The sequence below is a fragment of the Mus musculus genome, chromosome 3, assembly GCF_000001635.26.
Source record: "Mus musculus strain C57BL/6J chromosome 3, GRCm38.p6 C57BL/6J".
Classification (NCBI taxonomy): Eukaryota; Metazoa; Chordata; class Mammalia; order Rodentia; family Muridae; genus Mus; species Mus musculus.
The window spans coordinates 142154610-142170500 of NC_000069.6; the positions used below are offsets into that span (position 1 = coordinate 142154610).

Here is a 15891-nt window from a genome sequence, read left to right on the forward strand (position 1 = left end):
CCCTGTCTGGAAACAGCAGCATGATAACTTTCTCAATATAACACACATAAAATCTTAGAGCTGATAAAAGGACTTAGATAATAAATTCACTCACTTTGGTCTCTGAGATTCCAAAACCCTACATAAAGGCAAAGACGATCTAAAGCAGTTAATAGTGGCTTGCTCTAAGAACTTGTGGATCTACAATTGTCAAGCAAGGTGACAGGACCAGAGCATTTAAGATCCAGTGAGGTGGCCAATGCCAATTGGATCCATTCACCTGAGGGTTAATCCTCCTTTGCCTGCCTCCCCATCAAGTCCCTGCTCAATGTGCTGCTCGACTGAAAGAGGGAACAGAGATAAAAAATAAAGTAAGAACAATAAATACTTAAAATGTACGATGCTACCCGACCTGCTACTGTGATGAGACATTGCAAACACATCACCATTTGACCTGAAAAATGAGAACACAAAGAAGACCTGAATTATATGAGATTACAAAAGTTAAAGTAAAAAATAATCAACTAGTCCTTCCTTATTTTACGGTTTCATAATAAAATTATGAAGGGTCACTCAATGCTTTAAATGGCAGGTAAAATTAAAATAAATAAAAGGAAATGCCCTTGACAAGCCTCCCAAGCCTCCAGAACACACGAGGTCGCAGAGCAGAGGTTACATCATTAAATCCGGTAACGTGATTTTCACATAAGCTGGATCATTAGCAAAGCAAATATCGGATTATTTATGCCCGACATAAACAGATTTCCCATAATGGAAAAATTGTATTTTAGAATCTAAGGAGTCAGTAAAGAAGCCCCCTATCTGTTGGAAATTACAGCTTAACTCTGTGTGTTCTTATTAGATCTATACTGCTTTAGAAAATCAATTGGTAATTACTTGATGAGCAAAATGTTCTGATTTGACAGAGTACCTTTAATATTTAAATATTAAGCATTAAGAAGAAAAATTAGTATTTTTATTTTAATGCTGAAATTCATTTTAAACTTGCTTTCCATGCAGCAAGAATAAATATTTAATGTGATTATTTGGGGATCTAAAGATGTCTTTAGTTGGACTTACTTCATTGCCACAGTTAATATGCCATATTCTTATGTATTTTACAAATAATAATAATAAGGTGCTTAAACCGAAGAGGGGGTTTCTTTCTGGAAAGTTCCTGTGGAACAAAGGGTAAGGGCAGACAACAATATTTTGGGGAGCAGTGTGCAACCAGCCTGGCATGCAGTCTTGTTTCATTCCATGCCCCAAGGCCTGCTGGGAACAGATCACAAATGACCACCCAGCATCATCTACAAACAGAGAAAATGTATTTATGAGGTTCGGGATGAAAAACTCCTTTTATGGGTCTTTCTTGTGTTATTAATGCAACCTTCCTATTTCTTCTCAAAACTCAATGTGAGCTCTTTTGCAAGGCAAGCAACTACATGCATATACCTAGAATGCCTCCTCTAAATTTCAGTTTCAAACAGCATTTCATATAAACTGGTCAATTTAAAATGACTCTCCTTTTTCGCAATGTTCTATGATAAACAAGTTATCTGAACTGCCTGAGTTTCAAACTCTACCAAAATATTATTGTACGAAATCAATGTTGACTAAATATCTCCTCAAAAACACACCACTCACACAACACATGGATTCCAAAAAAAAAAAAGAGAGTTGTAAGAAGTGATGGTAGTCTCACTTCAGGAAGGAAGGAAGGAAGGAAGGACGGACAGACGGATCCACAGATAATCTATGAACAGAAATGTTACATAAGTAAGAGATGGCGTCACCATTTTATTTCAAAAACATTTCTGCAAACAACTTGAACATTTTCTTTTACCAACCGTGGTACTAAGGAGCAAAGCCTGGGCTTTCCACAAACCACAACCCGGGTCGGGAATACCACCAAGGACCATCCCTAGCAGAGCACCCTCTCCTTCCCCTTCATTATTCTCAGAATACAATTACTAACCACACTGTTCTTAAGCATTCTTTAACTCACCAGTCTTCTCACTGGGACAGCACCTTACACAGTCCTGCGTGCACTGTCATACCCAAGTCTCTAACTCATATCCAAAGCCTTTCTAAGCTTAAACTTCCAGGCCCACAGGGCCAAGGGCCTTTGTGCCTTCAAACCAAGCAAAAGATGGGTTCCAATATCTGAGCCTGGCTGTGGCAGTGAAGACTCAGGGTGGCCACCCAGGGTTTTCACCTGACGAAAGCAACTCTGCAGAGGTCAGTTCCCCTGTTGAGAGAAGAGGCAGTAACCGAGTCTTCAATGGGTGGTTAGACAATGACTACTATGGTATCTTTTTTTTCTTACTCCTGCATGACTTCATTTGAGCAGATGCTCAAAACTCACGTCTTCAAACCAGACTTCTTCATGTTTCCCTACTCTGTTGCAACTACTCCTTGCCAATCTGGCAAGTTTGTGAGTATATGCTAACACATAAGCTCACTGAAGAATTTGGCAAACATAATGGGGGAAGGCCGGCTTTGATTGTATCACAGGGTAATCATTTTTAGTAAATTAAAAATTATGTAGCGCCTAAAAAGAAAAACAAGTCAATATAATCCACTAATATTTTTTAAAAGCTCAAGGTTCCAAAATAACAGAAGTTATTAAAAAGAACTTAGTCATCAGAGGATTAAGTGAACATTTATTGGAGAAGAGAAGCAAATACTAAAAGAAAAAAGTATTACTTCACCAGAAAAGAGTAATCAGGGAAGGCACTGGAAGTGATTCTGGTTAAAGACCTTACAAACGATGGAGAAGAGGAAATGTAGATTATATTTTCCAGCTCTACAAAAGAGACTAAAGTTTTCCAGCACATGAAATGCCAAGTCAGTGGGAAAACCTTATAAGATTTCCAAATCTTTACAGACTACTAAGATGAGGGTGCCAAGACTCAAATCGGAATGCTATAGTTATTGTAGTTTCCAGGATAATGAGCCTTGGTTATTGTAAAGGAAAAGCCTGAAAGAGACCTCTGAGATGGTGCATTACTGTGGTCTCATATCCCCCAAAGCACATGAACATCATTTCAGAACACAAACATTGTTCTCTTCGTATTTAAAGACAGAGTTCGAGCCCAAGCCATAGCAAGATGGCAGAATACTTGCCTAGTGTGCAGAAGGCTGCAGGTTTCCTCTCCAGCACTGCCAAGCAAAACCAAGCAATCAGCAAGATGGAAATTTTTCTCTGCTTACAATGCTGACGGCAGCTCTAGTCTAGCACAGTCTCCTACTCCAAACTTAGGTGAATAAAAAAAAATGTTATCAAAAACATAAAAACCCATATAAGTGAATGAAATGATGCCAGTGGAGTACAAGAGAGCTGTAGGAAGTAAAACGAGAAAGATCTTTACAGGAAGAAAGGCAAAGCAAACACAACAGATGCAAAGACAGCACATTGTAGGATGATCATAGTCAGGGTGATGCAGTCAGACTCAAAAAACCATTGCCCCTTTCAGTAGATTTTTGAGAGTATCTACTTTGGTGGAAGACTAAAATTCAAATCTAAGAACGGAGAAATGCCAAATAGTCCTAACCAGTTCCATGACCACCCATGATTTCATTAACATTAGACCATGGTCTTTTAGAAGGAGGGAAACCAAGACATTCATAAACTATTAACTTTTAAAAGTGAAACCATAGAAGGCAGGCATGTTAGCTCACAGCTATAACTATGAAACAAGGAAGTGGACACAAAAGGAGTTCAATGTCCCCCCTGGGCTACAGTTTCAGCTATAAAGGTGTCAGGGGTTCTGAGTTCATGTGACACATGAGATTCTGAGTTCAGATGTCCAGACCCCACATCGTCTGGTGTAGCAGCACAAATGCATGGTCCTATGGTGAGATGGAAGAATCCATCAAATCTCAAGGGACAGCTAAGATTGGCATAGAAAGCTGAGAACAAGAGAGCCTGTCTCAAACAAGGAGAGCACAAACACTGAAGGTTGTCTATTGACTTGCATATGTATATCATGGTACACAGAGACATATAGACACACAGACACACCTGCACTTGCACACAAAAACACACAAAGATTGTTTTTACAGAACACTAATCCTAGCCTTCCCTAACATATCCCTGATGGAGTAGTGAACTAAATCAATTCCAAACTTCACGAGTCTTCCCAACAATGACTCATTTTCCCTTCCATATATAGCCTATTTATGTTCCGCATTATTATTTTGGTAGTCTATGATCTAAAATTTTAAGCATATCTTCTCTTCAAAGTAAGATTGAATTATCTCTTTCACACTCTTGATTTACAATATGGCATCAAATTCATCCATATTACATAAATATTTAATTCCATTTGTGATGAAGGCATTATTCACATGTTACAAATATAAAATATTATGGTTAAACTGCATTATACCTTCCAGGGCTTGAAGAAGTGAAGCCAAAAAAGGAATTTATAGACTTATGTTAAGCCAGAGTACATGCTAGTGAGTTTGAAGAAAAATATGTAAGAATGCACAATCATAACTTTCAAATCACAAGCTTAAGTGCTGGAAATTTCAAATAAAATGAGCGATTGAGACATTCTGATGAAACTTGCATGACACAATTTAAGGTGTTTTTATATACTGACAGGATTGTGCAAGAGAATGAAAGGAATATTTTTAGGCATTTACAATATATACAATGAATGCATTTGTCTTTGTTGGCCTCTTTGACCTGACAAGTTCTTTTGTGAATGTTTAAAATATAGATATTACATCAAAAAATTCTGAGTAAAATTACATAATCAAGTGATTTTATACAAAAAGGAAGTGTATCTGAAGGCATAAATTTTTGGCAGCCTATTTTAACAAGGGTTCAGCCTCTCTTGCCCTCCACCCAACAGAAGTAGCGGAAGAAAAGAGTTTTTAGGGCATGGGAGAAGTGGACCTGTTTAGCAATAGGTCTTTGGGGGTGAGCTCCATCTTCTTGGTCAGAAATTCAGTCCCATAGCAAACACCAAACATGACTCAGCAGCCATGGTCCTCTCATCAGAGACCAGGCAGAAACTAGCAGCTGTAGTTCAATCCTGAAGAGACTGAAAGACTCACCAGCTGGCCCAAGGCAAGGCCACCAAAGCAGCAAGCCACTGCAGGAACCTCATGAGAAGTTCTTGGGAAAGTTTCTCTATGGCATCACCACTAGTGGAGCTCAACAATGCAATGTAAGGAGAACCAATACATGTGTGCCATTAGTAATAGTGAGGCAGAGCAAACCAAAACAATGCTCTTTTTCCTCTCTCTGTGGGGTCATATTTATATTCCTTCATTCCTCTTCCTTTCACGTGTATGCTATAACAAAACATCCCGTCATCTGTGTCTGTTTCAGGAAAACATTCTTTGATGTGTCTGCTTTAGCATGACATCCTTTCATTCAGTGTGCCCCAGCAAACCATCATTTGACATAACCGATTTTCCAAGGAAACTGGAAGTTTCTACTCATGGGTCCTTCATTATTAGCTCATATCATTAAGGTATAAAGAAAATGCCTATTAAAAATCAAAGTAACAATCAGACAAAGAGTGGTGTAAAGGGGGTAAAACTGAGTATTCAGGGTCAAAGTCCATGTTTTAATTTCTTTGACTTCGAGAAAGGTGTTGCTGGAAAGTTGGGATCTCAAGTAAGTCCACAAGCAAGATAGAGACAAAGCATGGAAAGAAACAGAAAGAGTTAGAGTGGAGGTGTGCATAGAAAAAAAAATGATACTGCTCATATACTCTAGAATTTGGGGGAAAAACGCAATTCCAAACATTCCAATTATGACACATAACCATTACTTTGGTTTTTTTTAATCCTTCAGCTGCTGGTTTCAGATATAATCAGAAGAGGAAGACACTGTTAGAGTGTTTACACCACGCATACAAAAATATATCCTGCAAGATCATCACTGAGGAGAAACTCTGTAAGAAATCTGGGGTTTTAAAGCAATTTTGAATTTTCTCTTCATGGTTTCATAAAATAGTAATTAAAAGAGAATGCAAATAAAAGGCAGCAACCCAATGTTTGATGAACATGAAATATACAATGTGTCAAGGCAATGTATCTACAGAAGGCCTTACATTAACTGCCTTTTTTTTTTTTTCAACAAAATCCCTTACTTTTCTCTAAAATTTCTATTTGTAAAGCAGGTTTGGGAGAACTGAAGTTCAACGTGTGGTCCTCTCAGCTACAGAAACTTCTATGGGATCCTAAAATGATAAAATGCAGTCTATGCTTAGGAATTAAGAATGCCTTAAACCTCCACATTTAAGGAGGAAGTGCACAGTATTTCATAAATATGCAAAATCGTGATGTAGGAAATGCCTAATTTGACTACAAAAAAAAAAAAAAATCTCCAGGGTTTGATGACTGAGGCAAGGAGTAAATCAGGTCCACGGAGAATCACCAAGAAAAACATAATCAAACTTAAATGCTACAGAATAAAGATCATTTTCCAAATTGATTCCAGAAACAGCTCCTAGGTAAATGTCTCTGAAAAGCTAATTTAATTCAATTAAACAATGTAGCATGAGTTTCCTCTTCAGAGAGAGTTAAAATATTTTTATTTGGTACAGATGTTAAAGATAAGTCTTTAAAGGAGTGATTGATTTAATCAAGAGAATTGAAGGTTAGAAGCTGTTCACTGAGGGAGGACTTGGGACGGAGAATGGTTTGCCAAGCAGGTAACTGTCAGCTGTTCCAACATCCATCGTCTTTGACATGCACAAAGGAAAAACCTGCATTGTTTCATAGAGGGTAGCTTTATTATGATGTGTCATATAAATTCAGTATTATTTCATCCTAAAATTATATAAGCTAAAAGGCTTATTATTAGAATTCTTCCTCAAATTATGCAATGAAGAGATCAGATTTTCCATCTGAAAATTAGGCACAACCACAAGGACCTAGGCTGATTCTCAAAATCCCAGGTGAAAAGAGAAAGGAAAGAAAAGGAAACGGAAACACACACACACACACACACACACAGGCTGGGTGTGGCAGCTCATGCCTGTCATTTCTGTACCGGCTGAGACAGGAGAACAATGGAACTTGCAGGCCAGTCAGTCTAGTCAAACAAGCCAGCTTCCAAGTTGTATAAAAGACCATGTCTCAAAAAATAAGGTATAAAGCACCTAAGGACTGTATTTGATGTCAACATCTGGCTACCACACTATGTGTGCTTACATGCATGGACACCTAGTACCTACACATGCACACGCACTCGCACACACATACACACACACATGCATGCACATACAGTAGTAGTTATACTTCCTTCAGAATGTCTCCCTTTAACTTTTCTTAGATAACCTTTCCTTATGTAAGTTGACTAACAGGCACTCAGGATGAGTAGGCAAGACCTTTAAAGCAGTCTGGTCATGGCCTCCTTCTAGTCCATCTAGGTATTGGCTTCAACACTGAGATGACTCATAAAAATTAAAACAACCTGAAGTCACCTACTCCAGGTCCTTTAAAAAGAGTTGCCAACTTCTCACTGGGTGCTTTTCGAGAACACTTAAATTGAAGGAGAAACTTACTCTACATACACCATCCTCATCCATACTGTCTCTGTTTTCAGAATTGGGGAGGGAGGGAGAGAGGGAGGGAGGGAGGGAGGGAAAGAAGGAAGGAGGGAAGGAGGGAAGGAAGGAAGGAAGGAAGGTAGGTAGGTAGATAGATAGATAGGTCTTTTGAAATGTAGATTCCCCAACACTATGAACTAATTAGTACCCCTGGAGCTCCCTGGGACTAAACCACCAACCAAAGAAAACACATGGTGGGACTCATGGCTCTAGCTACATATATAGCAGAGGATGGCCTAGTTGGTCATCAGTGGGAGGAAAAGCCCTTGGTCCGCTGAAGGTTCTAGGCCCCAGTATAGGGGAATGCCAGGATCAGGAAGCGGGAGTTGGTGGGTTGGTTGGTGAGCAGGGGGATGGGGGAGGGGATGGGGGTTTTTGGAGGGGAAACTAGGAAAGGGGATAACATTTGAAATGTAATTAAAGAAAATATCTTTTTTAAAAAAATACAGAAAGAAAGAAAAGAAATGTAGATTCCGAAGTCACATCAAGTGCAGAAAAATTGTATAAACAGATTCAAGTGAAAAGAGACTGGAAGGAAGCAAAAGTAATATTAGATCCAATTTGTAAAGGCCCAAAATGTTAATGGTGGCTCCTTCTGTATGGTAAAAGACATGATTCAAAGGACTTTTGATTAAATAATAGAGCTATATGATTTATGTAATTAATTCTTGCAGTCTCACATGGAAGAATCTCTGATTTCCAGAAGTTATTATTGTGGTGAAGTTATTGTCTACTCTTTCTTCTTCTTGCCTATTCTTGCCTATTTTTTTTAATCCTTATTTAAAAAAAAAAAACACTAGATAAGTGGGTGTACAGCATTGTGACTTAATTTCCAGATTATACAATAAATATGTTTCAAAATACCTATATTGATATAGAATCGAGTTGCAAGTGCACAATTAATGAAAAATACAATCAACATGCCTTTAATTTCAGCACTCAGGGAGCAGAGGCAGGTAGCTATGGCTGGCCCAGAACTCAGAGTGTTGCCTTCCTCTCCTTCTTCATTGCTGTGATTAAAGCTTCGAGCCACCACACCTGGCAAGAAACCCATTTTCTTAAAGCTACTCTGCAACTTCTAATTTTCCCCCAGAGAAGATTTATCATATGTGTCATTAGGAAAAGCTTCTAACATTTTCATACTTGGAGCCTGCATAGCCGATGCAGATTATTGACAGCCATGTCCACACGCCCCTGATTCTGAGTTCTTCATAGGCTCACACAAATGATCCCATCTCACCCCTCCCCCTGCTTCTCTCCTTTATCAGAGCATCTCATTGAGCCTCCTAGCAAACCAAATTCATAAACCTGTATTCAACTGTTTATCCCAGACCCCCTCCCCAGCATACACTCCAAACAAGGGTCAAGACTACCTTTCGTGTATCCACACTAGAGAACCCAGTGTCTGGGTCTACGAAATGACCCTATAAATAAATATGCACTCTATTCCTGAATGAAAGCCAAGCAGCAACAGCAGCACCTATGCACAGAAAGAACACAGGTTATTAAGTAGAGTTTAAACCCGTAAAAAGATTAGCAGTAAAATACCTACATACTAACATGTTCATGAGCCTGTGTGACAAGGATCATCCTACAGTTTTGGAGAGAAGGCAACTGTCCACCAGAGGTAAGGAAGGCCAACTGCTCTAATCAACCCAAAGACTCCGAGAGAAAGAAGCATGCAGAAACCCAGTGAATGGAAAACAGGACCTTCCCTCAAGCAGCTTCCCACAAACTGAGGAGGTTTTACTTATAAATTACAGCCAATAGGTTGTGAGCAACAGAGCCCAAGGAGAGAAGAGCAAAGCAAAGTGCTCAGGAGACCAGAACCTGAACCCCCAGGGGAGCAGTGACCTTCACTACAGGCAGCCCAAGAGAATGAAGCAGGGAAAGAACCAAGGCTGCACAGGACTTTGCTCTCCACCCTCCCTGCTCCTGTACACTCTAGCTGAGCTGCCCAGCAACCTGAGTCACCTGAAATCAGGGTGCTTCAGCCAGGTTATCTTCTTGAACACAGAACGTGAACAAGAAGGGTCGAGATTGGTCCTGGATCAGCAGGAAGGACATTCAGGCATAGCAGTCAGTGTGGAGATGCACAGATATTTGGCAGAGGTGGGGAAGGCAGAAAGGATAGCAGACAGGTAGAGAAGGGACAGCTGGGTGATATGGTAATGATCAGCAGCAGTGGGGGAGAGGTCTAAACTCAGAAGAATGGGGTAAAACCACATTGAGTCCTCTACTGCATTCTGTAATGAGAGAAAACTTCAGGCCAAGCCAGTGGTGTGGTGGCTAAAGAGTTTTGGACGACAGCAGAAGAGCAACTTCGTCCAAAGAGCCGACAATTTAGTGCCTTTTATAGATGGTTGTAAAGTGTATTAGTTAGATAAAACACACTGATTCCTAGTCAGAGATTAATTTAGACAAAGCCATGATCATTACTGACTTCCTGGAATGACTTTGGAGCCATTAATCATCAAATTAACTAGTGACAGATGTTTCTGTACTTATTTAAATCCCTATCTATCTAACTGTTATAAAAATGACTAAAATGTTTATCTCAATATAGCCAGGCAAGAAATGTTACAGACATACATATATTGAATTGTACTTTTCTTTTCCTTTAGCCAAGAAGCAAATACAATCTTTAGGGGGGAAATAATCCCGACTACTTTGTATCTGCTAAAGCGGCAGCCATGTTCAGCCATTTATTTAGTGGTTGAAAAAGAGGAAAAGTAACTCAGATGAACTAAACATCCAGCATTATTTCATCTGCCACTCTCATGGCCCTGCAAGGGGCTGAGATTCAATGGAGGGTGAAGTCCAGATCTCACCGCCCGCCCAGGCAGCCCCTCAGGAAGCTTCCCACGTTTTCAAAGTTGGCAGAAAACAAAGCCACTCAGCCTGAAGGACTTCCACTGGCATTGCTTCCTCTGGAGCCTCCCTTACCACAAAGGAAGTGAGGGGACAAAAGGCCCCTTGCCTGTACCCCCTTTCAAAAGAAAAAAACCCAAACCGCACATGTCCTGACTACTGTCCCTCATCATCCTTAGCTCCGAGAGCATGCCATACTTCCCAGAATGCACTGCGATCCCCCAGCCGAGAAGCAAGCATGCAGCCAAGAGACCTCTGAAGGAAGATACGGAGGTTGCAGCTGGAAATTGTGCGAAGGGACTTAAGTCTGACATTTGGAAGTAATGTCTGGCTGGGGGGAAGTGGGTGGGGGATGAGGGTGGGGCTTTGTACTAAGTCCTAGCCTAAGGCTCAGGGTTACAGGTTTCTTCCCCAACACTTGAAGAAAACTGAATGAGCAAAGATGAATCAACCCAGTGACCCTCCCATTCAGTGATAAGGATCAATGGCTCCCTTGGCATCACCGCACAGTCTCCCACAACCCCTCACTGCAGACACTCTGTTCTCACTAGACAGATGTGCGAGGTCTCATCTGCTCAGTTCTCGAGCAGACCTCCATCGAGCGCAATAAAATGTACTGTGAATCCAACGCTTCATGCTTCCGGCCTGGCTGAACCTCTACGCCCATTTCTATTGTGCGCCATTTCGGGCCAGCGTGTGTGTGACCCTTTTTTCCCCCTGGACCCTTGGAATTGGCTTTGTGGTGGGGAGGAATGCACTTGGATCACCTGATTCTAGTCCCTCACTCCTGTCACGTAATCCTGACTTCTCTAATGGTGACTTTCATGAAGACTTGAGCTTATATAATCCCCTCTTCCCTCTCTGTATAACGAGTTCAGTGAGGAGGACGGTGTTTCTCTCATGTCTGCAATGTCTGCATGATGTGTAATGGTGAGGTGTCCAGAGCAGGCACACGGATACTTAAATGAAAACGAAGTTAATCCAGACAATGACATACATACTAAATTCTATTATGTATCTAGAAAACCTGGCTGGTGTAAGCTATGTATTATCCTTTCATCTTTCTGCGGATGAAACAGAAAAGTACCCGAAAGTAGCATCATATGTCATCTCCTGCGGTCTTCACTTCTCTCTTCTTCTTTTTTGAGAGCTCTGTTTGTTTTGACACATCATTGCTGAGATGGTATTTTGCCCTGTAACCTTTGGTAGCCTAAAATTTACTCTTTAGGTCATGTTGGTCTCAACTCCTTCTGCCTCCACTTCCTGAATGTTATAATGACAGCCATGCAAGCTCCCACTCATCTGTGACAGATGTTTTCAACCATGACTTTCCAGGAACGTCACAGGTGAAGCAGCTGGGTTTTATGGGAGTTACACTGATGACCTCTGGTTGATAAAACAAGCCTCAAGAATGGCCATTGACATGACCCAACCCTTTTTTTCCCTCTTCCCCATCTACTTTTAAGGCACACACAAAAAGTTGTAGCCACGGAAGAGAAGAATATACACATCCTTCGAACTCAAAAGTTCTTTGCAGGTAAAAATAACAGATCTGCCCAGTGGCATCATTAGTAGCAATTCCTGGTCCATACAATCAAACTGGGAAGCCAGTGCTCTGTAACAAAATGATCCTAAGCTATTACAAGTTGTTAAGTTTCACTGATGTCTATAATTAGTTGGCATGAAAAGAAACCCTTAGAATTGCAGACAGAGTTGCCCACTTCTGTGGAAGAAAGGAATCAAGATAGGCCTGATGGAAATGACTGAGGCACAGCTCAGAACGTACAAGGAGCTCCCTCCACCATCCACAGGCGTCACGAACTCTGAGCCTGTGTGTCAATCTCCTTGGGCCTCACCTTCTTCATCTTTAATATGATGACAAGATGCTGGGAACTTACTTATTTATAAGTCAGTAGTCTGCTGTTATTCTATGATAATCTGCTTCCCCTGACCCACTGAACCTAAGAAGTGGGGTGGGGGGGTGGAAAACCAATTGTTCTTCTTGAAGTGTTTAAGAATCCATATGATATCAGGAACTGTCGTTATTGATGAAAATTCTGAAAATCTCACCACCATAAAATAGCAAGGGAAAGCTAAGTAAGGGGCTGCACCAGAGAGGTGAGTATTAGGAGATGTGCAACAAGAATCCTGAGGGAGAAGAAAGTCAGGAAAGCTATAGCTGGCTTCTAAAATTTGAATGATAAATACTAACCAGGTGCTTAGGAAGACAGGCAAGGCGTCCTATTAATACCAAGAGATAAGCATGATTTTAAACCACCCCATGTTTTCAAATTAATAACAAAACCAACATTTGCCATCATGAGAATACTTTATCAGGTTGTCTCAGTTTTCAAAGTTTACAAGGAAAACTTTAATCCCTCTTAATAAATAATGTTTAACACCTGGAACGTTCTAGACTCTTTGGAGCAGGCCACTAGTTCCTCGAGGGGTAGTAAGAAGTTATTCTGGGACAATAATAACCTAACAGGGGTTTCAGACAACCCTGCCTGACTGCACTCTGGCAGCACCTGGTAAACAACGTGGCAAAGGTGCTGTCAATACTGATGATTCATGAACATGGCATAAATCAAGATTGCTACCTCGCCAAAACCCAACATTTTGTTTTCAATATTCACAAATCAGTGCGGCTAAAATTCATCAGCAGCCCCTCACACATGTGTAATGAGATCACATCAACTCGCCTCCTGTGACCAAAAGGAAAAGGTGGTTTTCTAAATGGTAATTCAGATTGGACAAATAACACACTGGACCCAGTCTTGTAGCCCTGGGCCATATTTTGCTCAAAACAAAGGTACACTATGCAGGAATAAAGAAAGCTGAGAATGGCAGTAATTAACTTCAAGCTAACTTTTCCATAAAAAGCCATTGCCGATATGATTTGCTTGCAGCGCGCACGTAATTTTTTTTTTTTTTGCCACACAATGATCCAAGTGTGTCACAGCTAACATATTTCACTAACATGTAATATCCTCGACAACATCCTCGTAATGAGAATGCTCCAAAGAAATTATTGATCCCTGGAATGTCTCATATTTTTTAAATTACTGACAAATCCTTTCCTATTTTCTTTGCAGTTAGACATAATTCTCCTTGATCGGCAGAATGTAAAGAGGTATAAAAGTACAAAGTTGAAATCACTTTTTCTTAAAACATAAGTGCCCCGTTGACATAGACCATTTCTCTTAACTTCCCTCAAAACAATAATTAGAGAAGTTGTGACCAAGAGCCCCAAAAATATGCATATGAAAAGCAAAGACTTAGTCTCAGTGAGGACAGCAAGAGGCTCTCACACCGAGGGCTTTTTCATATTATTTTTCAAATGTTCTTCAGCTGAACTCCATCGTGAGGACTCATGGAGCCTTTTGTTTTTCCAGAATCCAGGAGCCTTCTCTCAGGTGGTTCCGCTTCACTGCGGATATGTCTGGGACCTTCTGTTACTCAGCTGCCTTCTTCTGTTCTGTTTCACTGGCACCTTTGTGGCCCCTCACAGTAACTGACCTCACCTTGGGGGAAGGTGACTAAGAAAAGAGCAGTCCCTAATAACTCAAAGAAGCCACAAGGTCCCCATTCAGAACACAGAGCACTCAGCCTCCTTGGAGAGGCTCAGAGAAACTAGATACCTGCCGCCCTGCACAACTTCCGGAGGGTCTTTCTCCAATGTCAGAAAAACCTCACCCTGCAGAGAACCGATGGGAATAGTGTAGAGGGACAGGAGGAAAGGACAAGAGGTGGGGAAAGTCAGCTACTAAGTATGGGATCACGTTGGAAAGACTCGGAAGAGGAGAGGGCTGAGAGGATGGAGTGACTAAGGGGCAGGGGAGAGCGCGAGAGGACCGAAGAGTGTGGTTGTCCCATGAGCGCCTTGGCTCTCCCAGCGGGTCCGAGGAGCAGGCGAGGCAGGTGGCTGGTCCCGAGCTCGGTGCCCCTTGGCGTCCCCCCAAGCGCTCGTGGCCCGGGAGCGCCCCGCTGTCCGGGTGTCCCGCTCCCCGAGGAGCACGTGTCCCACCCCGATCGCCGCACAAAGCGCGGGCTACCCTGGAGACCCCCGATCCGAACTCCCAGGCCCCTTCCCAGCGCCCCTTACCCGCCGCCGCTTCCCAGGTCCCGGGTCCTCCGCGCCCTCACTACGAGCACCACGCCGGCAACTTCTGCCGCCGCCGCTGCCTCTGCCGCCGCCGCCGTAGCTCCTGTCCCTCCTCCCGCTCCGCCGCCGCTGGAATTTTTCTCACTCGCCCTCTCCAGCTCCCACTAGTGACTGCAGACTGCGAGCCAAGCACTTAGCGCAGGGATTACGCGGCCCGGCGCCTGGAGCGGTCCCAGCCACCTCCAGAGCCGTCCTCAGAGCATCCCTGGCGCTGCAGCCGGACAAACGTCCCTGGCTGGTCCAAAAGCCTTGCCACACGCCCCCTTCAGCTTCCAGAAACAAAAGCGCGAGGAGGCAGCGCGGAATGGTGCGAGCTGGGACCGACTCCAAATGGCAGAGCGCGGTGAACTTCAACTTCTCCGGGGCCAGCGACACTTTGGAGAAGTTATGGAAACGTTGGTCACACACCTCATAAAAAAGGGGAGGGGAGTGCACATCAAATTAGATCCACAGTCTCGGGTGAGGGGTTAGAAATCTTGAGGCATGGAGTGAGGCTTCCTAGGAAAATGAAATTTTTCCTTAATACAGATATTTTGAAATTGTAAACAATGAAAGGCAACGCAAAAAATTCCACTTGTGTTCGATGAAATTTTACAGTTTGGCTTGAGAAAGCATTTGACATCTTTACTCTGTGGTCTCCTGGCTAAGTCTGTAAGTGTTTCGACTCTTGGAGAAATGAATATAAAGTAAGGTGATTCGGCTTCTCCGGAGATTTGGGGAGCATAGCTAACCTCTTTCAACTCAGCCATTTTGCCAACTGTTTCCCAGGGCGGTATCTCATGAATTCCAAATATCTTTTCTTCCTAATGCCTGATGCCCAGTTTCCACCATAATTCATTTCCTCACTTTTTTTTAAATTCCAAGCATGTTGAGCAGCCCCGTTTGTCCTCGTTAGAAGTGTGACTTAAGTTTTATTTTGTGCCACTCGGAAGTGAATTTCTTATGAGTTTCTCATTATGATCTATTTCATTCCTACCATTTTATTTCATCCCCTTTCTTCTGAAATTGTTCCAGCTGAATCAGACGTTAAATAAAATATTTTCACCTGTAAATATAAGAGACCTACAGGTCCCTCTTAGGAGCAAGTGGGGTCCCTGGTGTTTATTAATGAGTTGGTAAATGGTGGGTATATTTATCCTGAAATGACAGTGTCGCCAAGGGAGTCTGCCTGCCCCATCGTGTATCCATGTTATAGTCCCTGAAGCCAGACTGTAAGACGTTGTCTAGAAGTTTTCTAAGTAGGTAAATTGCTTGTTGGTGTCTCTTTATTGGGCCCTTGCTGACCCCAGGTGTCAG

At 42.0% G+C, this 15891-nt stretch overlaps 1 protein-coding gene across 6 annotated transcripts in view; it reads right to left on the minus strand.

Moving 5' to 3' along the window:
- Bmpr1b (bone morphogenetic protein receptor, type 1B) overlaps window positions 1–14976 on the minus strand; it is a 332451-nt gene extending 317475 nt beyond the window's left edge. For 4 of the 6 annotated variants that reach the window (XM_006500940.4, XM_006500942.2, XM_006500939.4 and 1 more), the window contains exon 1: window positions 14536–14976. The gene's annotated coding sequence lies outside the window, so the exon portion shown is untranslated. The remainder of the gene's footprint in view (window positions 1–14535) is intronic. The other 2 variants (NM_001277217.2, NM_001277216.2) reach the window with 1 other exon arrangement.
- Between the last annotated feature and the right edge of the window lie 915 nt (window positions 14977–15891).